At 31.5% G+C, this 12227-nt stretch overlaps 1 protein-coding gene; it reads left to right on the plus strand.

Moving 5' to 3' along the window:
• Window positions 1-12227, plus strand: part of LOC130222020 (gastrula zinc finger protein XlCGF57.1-like) — a 752525-nt gene that overhangs the window by 106310 nt on the left and 633988 nt on the right.

Below are 12227 nucleotides of genomic sequence, written 5' to 3' on the forward strand. Positions count from 1 at the left end.
TTAACAAAAGTAGACAAAATCAGACAAAACAAAACTACACAAAATCTGACAAAACAAAACTAGACCAAAGTAGACAAAATCAGACAAACAAAACTAGACAAAAACTAGACAAAAGCAGACAAAATCAGACAAATCTAGACAAAAGTAGACAAAGAGACTTCCGGTATGCCTCGTGGAGACTAGACGCAGGTGGAAGTCACTCCGTGAACATTCGTGTATTTTTCTATTAATCTCAGTTATCTTTGTCTTAAATCTATAAAGTAAGCAACGCTGCCTCATATCTATACGCAAATATGCCAAAACCGGGAAAATCAGGACGAAACCGTCGCTGAAATGTTGGCTGAAAGAGGAGGCGAGCAGGCCGCTAACGCTTCGCCGAGGGAGATGAGCTAACACCTGCTTCTCTGAAGGAGATAATTACGACTACCATTCGCACGGACGTGTCAACATTACGAACTGAATTCTTATCCGAGCTCCGTTCTGCCGTGTCCACTCTGCAATCAACCCTCTCACTACAAGCTCAGAAGATTGTGGACATTGAATCCGCACTTAATGACTTGGACGGCCGCTTGACAGCGATTGAGGCACTGTGCAACGCACTGAAAAAAAGAAAACGGCTCCCTTAAACTCAAAGTGGATGATTTAGAGAACCGCTCCCGGAGGCAAAATCTGAGGATCATTGGAATACCTGAGGGATTAGAGGGTCAAAGTCCGGTTACGTTCATGATATCACTTTTTATTGAACTTTTCGGAGACAGTGCCTTTGAGAGACCACTACAAATTGACCGCGCTCATCGCACCGGCCAAAAAACACACCCAAACGCATATCCTAGGCATATGCTCGTCCGTCTCCACCACTATCAAACCAAAGAACTCATTCTGAAACTAAGTCGTGAACGAGGCTCTTTGGAATTCAACGGTGCGACGATTCGCATTTTCCCGGACATGTCTGCTGAAGTGGCGAGGCAGCGAGCCGAGTTCAAAGATGTGAAAGCTTCATTTCGCAGCGCTGGCGTAACCTATGGCATGCTGCATCCTGCTAAACTGCGCGTCGATTACAAGGGGCAGCGGCATTTCTTCCAAACCCCACAGGCTGCGATGGAATTCTTCACTGCTAACATCAAGAATGCAGCGAATCAGGTTTGATCGACGTAACAGTTAAATGGTCCGAATCAAGAACTGAAGTAAAATTAAGAACTGAACTGACATCTTTGCAAAACGAGTATAGCCTCAAAATAAATAAAATATGCAATACCATAGCATATTTACCCAGTTTCTGTGCTTTTAAAAATACTTTACTTTTTATAGTCGTATGCGATTTTAAGTCCGATACATGTACGCGTTGTCTACTGTTTATTGAATCATTTCTATATACATATATCAGTTCACGGAGCGCTGCCGAAATGACAGCCAAAGTTGAAAGTTGAAACTGTTTACTGGTTTCTTATTCACCTGACTGTAATGTTCTTTTCAGTTAGGTTTGTTATAGATACTACATCCCGTGACAGTTCTGGTCACGTGGGGGGGACACGGGTTTTTTTTATGTTTTTTTGTTTGTTTTTTGGTTCCTTTAGATTTCGTTATGTCTGCTCATTTTGTTTATGCTCTCCACTCAAACACTCTTGACTATTTGAGAAATATCAAGCTATTGTTTAACATTAATGTCAAATGATGCCTACCAAGATAGACGGGGCAGGGTTAATATAATTAGTGGAACGTTAAAGGCTTAAATAATAAAGTGAAGAGTGTGAGGGTTTTTTCTAAACTAAACAATTAAAACCCAATATATGTTTTTTACAGGAAACCCACCTTAAAATCTCGTGCCAAAAAGCCCTGCAGAGGTCATGGGTGGGACAGGTTTTCCATTCAGGCTTTAATAATAAAGCAAGAGGCACTGCCATTTTAATTAATAAGAATACACAGTTCAAACCTTCCAATATTATTCAGATCCAACGGCAGATACGTGATAGTGCCAGGCATCCTCTATAATAGTCAAGTTACTTTAGTAAGCGTTTACGCACCTAATTGGGATAACCCAGATTTCTTTACTACACTCTTCTCTAAACTCCCGGACCTGAATCTTTATCAACTGATTATGGGAGGTGACTTTAATTGCATTCTAAACACAGTTCTTGATAGATCATCCCCCAATCAACCCTTCAATCTCAGTCTTCTAAAACAATTAATTCTTTTTTAGAATTGTGTGGAATAACTGATATTTGGCGCTTCCTAAATCCTACTTCTAAAGTTTTTTCCTTTTTTTCTCCTGTGCACCATACTTATACACGTATTGATTATTTTTTCATTGACAGTAAACTTATTTCTCGAGTGAACTCCTCCTCATATGACACTATAACTGTTTCAGATCATGCTCCAGTAATTCTTGAACTGGTCCTTCCTGGAAGCTATTCATTTTGTACTTGGAGAATGAATACTTTACTTTTATCTAGAGCCATTTTGTTGAGTTTCTTTCAGAAAAGATCTCTACATTTCTTGAAATCAATTCAATGGATGGGATTTCTTCATCTTTACTTTGGGAAACACTTAAAGCATATTTACGTGGAGAAATAATATCTCACTCAGCTTATATAAAAAGGAGTGTAATAAGAAACTTTTTAAACTTTCTGATGAAATTGGTAAATTGGACCAAATTTATGCACAACACCCAAGCACATCACTATTCAATGAAAGAATCTTTTTACAATCTGAATATAACCAACTTTCTACTGCCCAAGCTGAGCAGCTTTTGCTCAAATCACGACACCTTTTTTATGAGTTTGGTGATAAACCAGGTAAAACACTTGCACTGCAACTCAGGCTTAAAACAGCAAAAACTTTATCACCCAAATTCAAACCCAAGAAGGCAATATTGTTTCAGACCCTCAAGAAATTAATAATACATTTAAATCTTTTTACTCTTCATTGTACCAGTCAGACTCCCTTAAAGACCCTAACATTATTAGTAGATTCTTTGACAATCTTAATATTCCTCAAATAAGTAGTGAATTAAAAGCAAAAATGGATGAACCTATCAGCTTAGATGAAATTTCAAAATCTATTGCACAAATGCAAAGCGGAAAATCTCCGGGGCCTGACGGATTCCCACAGAGTTTTTTAAAAAATTTTCCGCTCAGATTTCACCTTTGCTTCTCTCTGTTTTTTGAAGACTCTTTAAATAATGGTAATCTCCCTTCTTCTTTGCGCCAGGCATCAATCTCTCTTCTTTTAAAACCTGATAAAAATCCATTGGAGTGTGGGTCCTACCGTTCCTATCTCTCTTCTTAATGTAGATGTAAAAATCTTGGCTAAGATTCTTGCTCTTAGATTAGAAACTGTTATCCAAGATATCATACACCCTGACCAAACCGGCTTTATTAAGAACAGGCAGGCCTTTTTTAACCTGAGGAGGTTGATGAACATAATTTACACCTCATCTGACTCCTCTGTACCTGAGGCCTTAGTCTTACTCAATGCGGAGAAAGCTTTCGACCGCGTCGAGTGGGACTATCTATTCTACACATTAAAAAAATTTGGGTTTGGTGACAAATTTGTTTCTTGGGTAAGACTCCTATACTCTTCTCCCTTGGCGTCTGTGAAAACAAACAGCAATAGTTCTGATTATTTTCCTCTTCACCGTGGCACCAGACAAGGTTGCCCACTTTCCCCCTATTTTATTTGCTTTAGCTATAGAGCCTCTCGCAATTTGCTTTCGCAATAATCCTGAGATTGCTGGTATTTTCAGGGCCGGAAAAGAACAGAAAATTTCTCTTTATGCTGATGATGTGGTATTGTATATTTCAGACCCAGAAACTCGTCTCCCGTATGTTCTGGAACTTTTGAGACAGTTCAGCGACGTCTCTGGTTATAAGTTAAATCTTCATAAGAGTGAGTTTTTTCTTTTAAATCCTGCTACAAGATCCTTTCCAGTGTCAATATTGCCATTTAAAGTAACTTCAGAAAATTTTAGATATTTGGGAATAACAATAACACGAAAATATACTGATCTTTTTAAACATAATTTTGTTGTAATATTAGAGAAAACAAAACAAGATCTAGCTAAATGGAAAATTCTCCCACTTTCTCTTGTAGGCAGAATAAACACAATAAAATGAATATTCTCCCTAAATTTCTTTTCCTCTTTCAAAGTATTCCAATTTTCATACGAAAGTCATTTTTTAAGTCCTTGGATCAAGTAATTTCGGATTTTATTTGGAACGGTGGCCCAATAAGAATACAGAAATCATTTCTTCAACAACCCAAAAAGTTAGGTGGTTTTGCACTTCCTTATTTCTTAGTCTACTATTGGGCGACTAACATCCACAGTATTTTATATTGGAGCCAGTCACACTACGGACTCTGCCACTGGGTCCCAGCATGGGTTGAAATGGAATGCGATTCTTGCACCCGAGTGTCTTTGCATGCGTTACTATGTCTTCATTACCATTAAAGACTTCAAACTATTCCTCTAACCTATAGTACTTAATAGTCTTCGAATTTGGTCACAATTTAGAAAACATTTTGGCTTTCAAACAATGTCTAGTTTGTCTCCCATATATAAAAACCCTTCTTTCCTGCCCTCTATCTCAGACCAATCTTTTGTATCATGGTTTAGAAAAGGCATTGTAAGCATTAATGACCTTTTTTGTGATGATACATTTGTTACATTTTCTTATTTTCAGAAAAATTTAACCTTCCCAAAACTCATTTTTTTTTCGATATCTTCAGACACGGTGAATTTATACGAAATACTTTTTCCCATTTTCCCCTTGCACCTCCCAAACAAGAAATCGATCAGGTTTTAGATACAAAAATTTGTAAAGGTGCAGTCTCTAAAATTTATAAAACAATTTTTTCATTTATTAGACAGTTAGATTCCTCATCCTTTTTAAAAATAAAGCAGAGCTGGGAATCAGATCTTAATCATGTTTTCACAGACGAGGAATGGTCCAAGGCTCTGTCTCGTGTACAAACCTCTTCTATTTGTGCTCGTCATTCCCTTATACAATTCAAATTATTGCATAGAGTATATTGGACCTAAGGCAAAAATATCTAAAATCAACCCTGGTTTTGATCCAATTTGTGATCGGTGTCGACAAGCTCCAGCCACTCTTCTTCATACTTTCTGGCTTTGTCCAGCGCTAAGCACTTTTTGGGCATCAATTTTTAAATCAATTTCTGAATGCTTTCTTTTAGATATTGAGCCATGCCCCCTAGTAGCATTATTTGGACTTAACCCTACAAATGTTTCTTTGTCATCTACACAATCAAATGCACTTGCTTTTTGTTTAATAATTGCTAAAAGGCTTATAACACTAAACTGGAAAAATCCTTCCCCACCCAGTTACATACATTGGATGCATGATCTGATGCAGTCTATGCAAATAGAAAAGATTAGATATACAGTTTGCGGTGATACTGAAAAATTTGACACTATCTGGCAACCATTCCTCTTACACTTTAAAAATAAAAATAATAAATAAATAAACATGTATATATGTATGTGTATTTGTATGCAAGTATATAGCTGACTTATCTTCCCTACCCCTGGTTTGGTTATGAGTGGAGAGTGTGTTTTTTTTTTTTTTTTTTTTTTTTTTTTTTTCTTTCTTTTTTTTTTTTTTTTTTTTTTTTTTTTTTATATATATATTTTATATTATTTTATTTTCTACTGCTGTACCCTTTGAGTATTTGTATTTATATATTCTTGGCACTGTTGTTGTTGTTGTTTTTTTGTTTTGTTTTTTTTCCTTAATGCATGAATATGTAACTATATCTTATTCAGAGAGAAAGAAAAAGTGAGCAAAATTGTATTTTACCTCCACATTGGATCAGTTGATGTCTACTGATTCTGTGTATCTGATGCTGTGGCTCTCTGACTAACATATTTTAATAAAAACAGAGTTAAACTAAAAGTAGACAAAATCAGACAAAAAGAAATTAGACAAAACAAGACAAAATCGGACAAACTAAACAAATCTAGACAAAACTAAACAAAACTAGACAAAACTAAACAAATCTAGACAAAACTAAACAAAATGAGAAAAAACTAAACAAAAATAGACAAAATCTGAAAAAAACAAAAGTTGATAAAAGTAGAAAAAATCAGACAAACAAAAAAACTAGACAAAAATAGACAAAATCTGAAAAAAGTAGACAAAATTAGACAAAAGATTAAACTAAATCAAACAAAAGTTGACAAAAACAGACACAACAAAACTAGACAAAAGTAGACAAAACAAAACTAGACAAAAATAGACAAAATCAGACAAAACGAAATTAGACAAAACTAACAAAAGTAGACAAAATCGGATAAAACTTGACAAAACGAAATAAAACTAGACAAAACTAAACAAATCAAGACAAAACTAAACAAACCTAGACAAAACAAAACTAGACAAAAGTAGACAAAATCAGACAAAACACATCTAGACAAAATCAGACAAAACAAAAGTAGACAAAATCTGACAAAACAAACTAGACAAAAGTAGAAAATCAGACAAACAAACTAGACAAAAAAATAGACAAAATCTGACAAAACAAAAGTAGACAACATCAGACAAAACACATCTAGACAAAATCAGACAAAACAAAAGTAGACAAAATCTGACAAAACAAAACTAGACAAAAGTAGAAAAATCAGACAAACAAAACTAGAAAAAAGTAGACAAAAGTAGACAAAATCTGACAAAACAAAACTACACAAAAGTAGACAAAATCAGACAAACAAAACTAGACAAAAGTAGACAAAATCAGACAAAACTAAACAAACCTAGACAAAACAAAAATAGACAAAATTAGACAAAACTAAACAAAACGAGACAAAACTAACAAAACTAGACAAATTTAGACAAAACTAAACAAACCTAGACAAAACAAAAGTAGACAAAACTAAACAAAATGAGACAAAACTAAACAAAAATAGACAAAATCAGACAAAACTAAACAAAATGAAAACAAAACTAAACAAAAATAGACAAAATCAGACAAAAAAACTAGACAAAATCAGACAAAAGTAGACCAAAATCAGACAACAAAGTAGATAAAAGTAGACAAAATCAGACAAAACAAAAAACTAGACAAAGTAGACAAAATCAGAAAAAGTAGACAAAATCAGACAAAAAGAAGACTAAATCAAACAAAAGTTGACAAAAACAGACAAAACAAAACTAGACAAAATGAGACAAAACAAAAATAGACAAAATCAGACAAAACGAAATTAGACAAACTAAACAAAACTAGACAAAAGTAGACAAAATCGAATAAAACTAGACAAAACTAAACAAAACTAGACAAAACTAAACAAACCTAGACAAAACAAAACTAGACAAAAATTAACAAAAGTAGACAAAATCAGACAAAACACATCTAGAAAAATCAGACAAAACAAAGTAGACCAAAATCTGAACAAAACAAAACTATACAAAAGTAGAAAATCAGACAACAAAACTAGACCAAAAGTAGACAAAATCGGACCAAAACTAGACAAAACTAAACAAATTTAGACAAAACTAAACAAAAGGAGACAAAACTAAACAAAAATAGACAAATCAGACAAAAAAGTAGATAAAAGTAGAAAAAAATCAGAAAAAACAAAAAACTAGACAAAAGTAGACAAAATCTGAAAAAAGTAGACAAAATTAGACAAAAGATTAAACTAAATCAAACAAAAGTTGACAAAAACAGACACAACAAAAGTAGACAAAAGTAGACAAAACAAAACTAGACAAAAATAGACAAAATCAGACAAACAAAACTAGACAAAACTAAACAAAAGTAGACAAAATCTGACAAAACAAACTAGACAAAAGTAGAAAAATCAGACAAACAAAACTAGACAAAAAAATAGACAAAATCTGACAAAACAAAAGTAGACAACATCAGACAAACACATCTAGACAAAATCAGACAAAACAAAAGTAGACAAAATCTGACAAAACAAAACTAGACAAAAGTAGAAAAATCAGACAAACAAAACTAGACAAAAAATAGACAAAAGTAGACAAAATCTGACAAAACAAAACTACACAAAAGTAGACAAAATCAGACAAAACTAGACAAAAGTAGACAAATCAGACAAAACTAAACAAACCTAGACAAAACAAAAAAAGACAAAATTAGACAAAACTAAACAAACGAGACAAAACTAAACAAAACTAGACAAATTTAGACAAAACTAAACAAACCTAGACAAAACAAAAGTAGACAAAACTAAAACAAAATGAGACAAAACTAAACAAAAATAGACAAAATCAGACAAAACTAAACAAAATGAGACAAAACTAAACAAAAATAGACAAAATCAGACAAAAAACTAGACAAAATCAGACAAAAGTAGACAAAATCAGACAAAACAAAAGTAGATAAAAGTAGACAAAATCAGACAAAACAAAAAACTAGACAAAAGTAGACAAAATCAGAAAAAAGTAGACAAAATCAGACAAAAAAGTAGACTAAATCAACAAAAGTTGACAAAAACAGACACAACAAAACTAGACAAAAGTAGACAAAACAAAACTAGACAAAAATAGACAAGATCAGACAAAACGAAATTAGACAAACTAAACAAAAGTAGACAAAATCGGATAAAACTAGACAAAACTAAACAAATCTAGACAAAACTAAACAAACCTAGACAAAACAAAACTAGACAAAAATTAACAAAAGTAGACAAAATCAGACAAACAAAACTAGACAAAACTAAACAAAAGTAGACAAAATCAGACAAAACACATCTAGAAAAAATCAGACAAAACAAAAGTAGACAAAATCTGACAAAACAAAACTAGACAAAAGTAGACAAAATCAGACAAACAAAACTAGACAAAAGTAGACAAAATCAGACAAAACAAAACTAGACAAAAGTAGACAAAATCAGACAAACAAAACTAGACAAAAGTAGACAAAATCAGACAAAACTAGACAAAGTAGACAAAATCAGACAAAACTAAACAAACCTAGACAAAACAAAAATAGACAAAATTAGACAAAACTAAACAAAACGAGACAAAACTAAACAAAACTAGACAAATTTAGACAAAACTAAACAAACCTAGACAAAACAAAAGTAGACAAAACTAAACAAAATGAGACAAAACTAAACAAAAATAGACAAAATCAGACAAAACTAAACAAAATGAGACAAAACTAAACAAAATTAGACAAAATCAGACAAAAAAACTAGACAAAATCAGACAAAAGTAGACAAAATCAGACAAAACAAAAGTAGATAAAAGTAGACAAAATCAGACAAAACAAAAAACTAGACAAAAGTAGACAAAATCAGAAAAAAGTAGACAAAATCAGACAAAAAAGTAGACTAAATCAAACGAAATTAAACAAAACTAAACAAAAGTAGACAAAATCTGATAAAACTAGACAAAACTAAACAAATCTAGACAAAACTAAACAAACCTAGACAAAACAAAACTAGACAAAAATTAACAAAAGTAGACAAAATCAGACAAAACAAAACTACACAAAATCTGACAAAACAAAACTAGACAAAAGTAGACAAAATCAGACAAACAAAACTAGACAAAAAAAAAACTAGACAAAAGTAGACAAAATCAGACAAAACTAGACAAAAGTAGACAAAATCAGACAAAAAGAAATTAGACCAAACAAGACAAAATCGGACAAAACTAAACAAGTCTAGACAAAACTAAACAAAACTAGACAAAACTAAACAAATCTAGACAAAAACTAAACAAACCGGGACAAAACAAAACTACACAAAACTAGACAAAATCAGACAAAACTAGACAAAAGTAGACAAAATCAGACAAAAAGAAATGATACAAAACTAGACAAAAGTAGACAAAATCAGACAAAACTAAACAAAACGAGACAAACTAAAAAACGAAATTAGACAAAACTAGACAAAACTAGTCAAAAGTAGACAAAATTAGACAAACAAAACTAGACAAAACAAAAGTAGACAAAATCGGACAAAACTAGACAAAACTAAACAAATTTAGACAAAACTAAACAAAGGAGACCAAAACTAAACAAAAATAGACAAAACTAAACAAAATGAGAAAAAACTAAACAAAAATAGACAAAATCAGACAAAAAAAGTAGATAAAAGTAGAAAAAATCAGACAAAACAAAAAACTAGACAAAGTAGACAAAATCTGAAAAAAGTAGTCAAAATTAGACAAAAGATTAAACTAAATCAAACAAAAGTTGACAAAAACAGACACAACAAAACTAGACAAAAGTAGACAAAACAAAACTAGACAAAAATAGACAAAATCAGACAAAACGAAATTAGACAAAACTAAATAAAAGTAGACAAAATCGGATAAAACTAGACAAAACTAAACAAATCAAGACAAAACTAAACAAACCTAGACAAAACAAAACTAGACAAAAGTAGACAAAATCAGACAAAACACATCTAGACAAAATCAGACAAAACAAAAGTAGAAAAATCTGACAAAACAAACTAGACAAAAGTAGAAAAATCAGACAAACAAAACTAGACAAAAAAAATAGACAAAATCTGACAAAACAAAAGTAGACAACATCAGACAAAACACATCTAGACAAAATCAGACAAAACAAAGGTAGACAAAATCTGACAAAACAAAACTAGACAAAAGTAGAAAAATCAGACAAACAAAACTAGACAAAAAAATAGACAAAAGTAGACAAAATCTGACAAAACAAAACTACACAAAAGTAGACAAAATCAGACAAAAGTAGACAAAATCAGACAAAACTAAACAAACCTAGACAAAACAAAAATAGACAAAATTAGACAAAACTAAACAAAACGAGACAAAACTAAACAAAACTAGACAAATTTAGACAAAACTAAACAAACCTAGACAAAACAAAAGTAGACAAAACTAAACAAAATGAGACAAAACTAAACAAAAATAGACAAAATCAGACAAAACTAAACAAAATGAGACAAAACTAAACAAAAATAGACAAACTCAGACAAAAAACTAGACAAAATCAGACAAAAGTAGACAAAATCAGACAAAACAAAAGTAGATAAAAGTAGACAAAACAAAACTAGACAAAAGTAGACAAAATCAGAAAAAAGTAGACAAAATCAGACAAAAAAGTAGACTAAATCAAACAAAAGTTGACAAAAACAGACACAACAAAACTAGACAAAAGTAGACAAAACAAAACTAGACAAAAATAGACAAAATCAGACAAAACGAAATTAGACAAAACTAAACAAAACTAAACAAAAGTAGACAAAATCGGATAAAACTAGACAAAACTAAACAAATTTAGACAAAACTAAACAAACCTAGACAAAACAAAACTAGACAAAAATTAACAAAAGTAGACAAAATCAGACAAAACAAAACTACACAAAATCTGACAAAACAAAACTAGACAAAAGTAGACAAAATCAGACATACAAAACTAGACAAAAAAAGTAGACAAAAGTAGACAAAATCAGACAAAACTAGACAAAAGTAGACAAAATCAGACAAAAAGAAATGATACAAAACTAGACAAAATCAGACAAAACTAAACAAACCTAGACAAAACAAAACTAAACAAAAATAAACAAAATCAGACAAAACTAAACAAAACGAGACAAAACTAAAAAAACGAAATTTGACAAAACTAAACAAAACTAGACAAAAGTAGACAAAATCGGATATAAAACTTGACAAAACGAAATAAATCTAGACAAAACTAAACAAACCTAGACAAAACAAAACTAGACAAAACTAGTCAAAAGTAGACAAAATTAGACAAACAAAACTAGACAAAACAAAAGTAGACAAAATCGGACAAAACTAGACAAAACTAAACAAATTTAGACAAAACTAAACAAAAGGAGACAAAACTAAACAAAAAGAGAAAAAACTAAACAAAATAGACAAAATCAGACAAAAAAAGTAGATAAAAGTAGAAAAAATCTGACAAAACAAAAAACTAGACAAAAGTAGACCAAAATCTGAAAAAAGTAGACAAAATTAGACAAAAGATTAAACTAAATCAAACAAAAGTTGACAAAAACAGACACAACAAAACTAGACAAAAGTAGACAAAACAAAACTAGACAAAAATAGACAAAATCAGACAAAACGAAATTAGACAAAACTAAACAAAAGTAGACAAAATCGGATAAAACTAGACAAAACTAAACAAATCAAGACAAAACTAAACAAACCTAGACAAAACAAAACTAGACAAAAGTAGACAAAATCAGACAAAACACATCTAGACAAAATCAGACAAAACAAAAG

The sequence above is a fragment of the Danio aesculapii genome, chromosome 4 (genome assembly GCF_903798145.1).
Source record: "Danio aesculapii chromosome 4, fDanAes4.1, whole genome shotgun sequence".
Classification (NCBI taxonomy): domain Eukaryota; kingdom Metazoa; phylum Chordata; class Actinopteri; order Cypriniformes; family Danionidae; genus Danio; species Danio aesculapii.